At 40.9% G+C, this 866-nt stretch overlaps 1 pseudogene; it reads left to right on the plus strand.

The window, feature by feature from the left end:
• Positions 1-557: 557 nt before the first annotated feature.
• Positions 558-656, plus strand: LOC117277919 (small nucleolar RNA R71; annotated as a pseudogene).
• The last annotated feature ends 210 nt before the right edge of the window (positions 657-866 follow it).

Below are 866 nucleotides of genomic sequence, written 5' to 3' on the forward strand. Positions count from 1 at the left end.
TTCTAAACCAGGTTGATTAGGTTGTTGAGGCTGAAACTGCTGCCTCTGCTGATTCATAAAACCAGGAGCTCCTTGTCCCTTAAATCTGGGTTGTTTTGTTTCCATTCATTTGCGGTACCCCTAGATGAACTCCATGAAAAATCGAGGTGCTTCTGACACATTGCATTAAAATTATAATTTACCACAGCATTCACTTCCTCAATTGAGGCTTGACACTCATGAGTGGGGTGTCCTCTTCCACATATATCACAAGCTGCGTGCGGCTCATTTTGTACCGAGGCTAAGGTCAGCTTTTGTATATCTTTGTCCATAGCATCAAGTTGTACCTGCACAGATGTATTAGTATCAACCTGGTGAACACCAGTTAATCTTCTTCTTTCAGCACTCTCAGAGGGCCACTGATTTGCATCTTCAGATAACTCATTAAGAATTGTAACTATCTCATCTAGAGTCTTCTTAATAAATGGGCCTCCAGCTCCATTGCTCAATGTTCTACGCGAGGCCGGTGTCAATCCATCCGAAAAGTCCTGGAGTTGTATCCAGAGTTCAATTCCTCTATGTTGACACTTTCTAACAATCTCCTTAAACCTCTCCCATGCTTCAAAAATAGTTTCAGTATCTTTCTGGCAGAAGTTATGGATTTCTCTTCTAAACTTGCCTATCTTAGCTGAGGAGAAATATTTATCAAGAAATTTTCTGGTCATCTCCTCCCAAGTTCTAATTGATCTCGTGGGCAAGCTTCGAAGCCACTGCTTTGTATAATCTTTAAGAGAAAAGGGGAATGCCCTTAAATACACTGCATCTTGTGACACACCATTGTATTGAAAGGTGTTCATAATCTCCTTGAAGTCCTTTAGATGTGTGTT

The sequence above is a fragment of the Nicotiana tomentosiformis genome, chromosome 12, assembly GCF_000390325.3.
Source record: "Nicotiana tomentosiformis chromosome 12, ASM39032v3, whole genome shotgun sequence".
In the NCBI taxonomy this organism is placed as follows: Eukaryota; Viridiplantae; Streptophyta; class Magnoliopsida; order Solanales; family Solanaceae; genus Nicotiana; species Nicotiana tomentosiformis.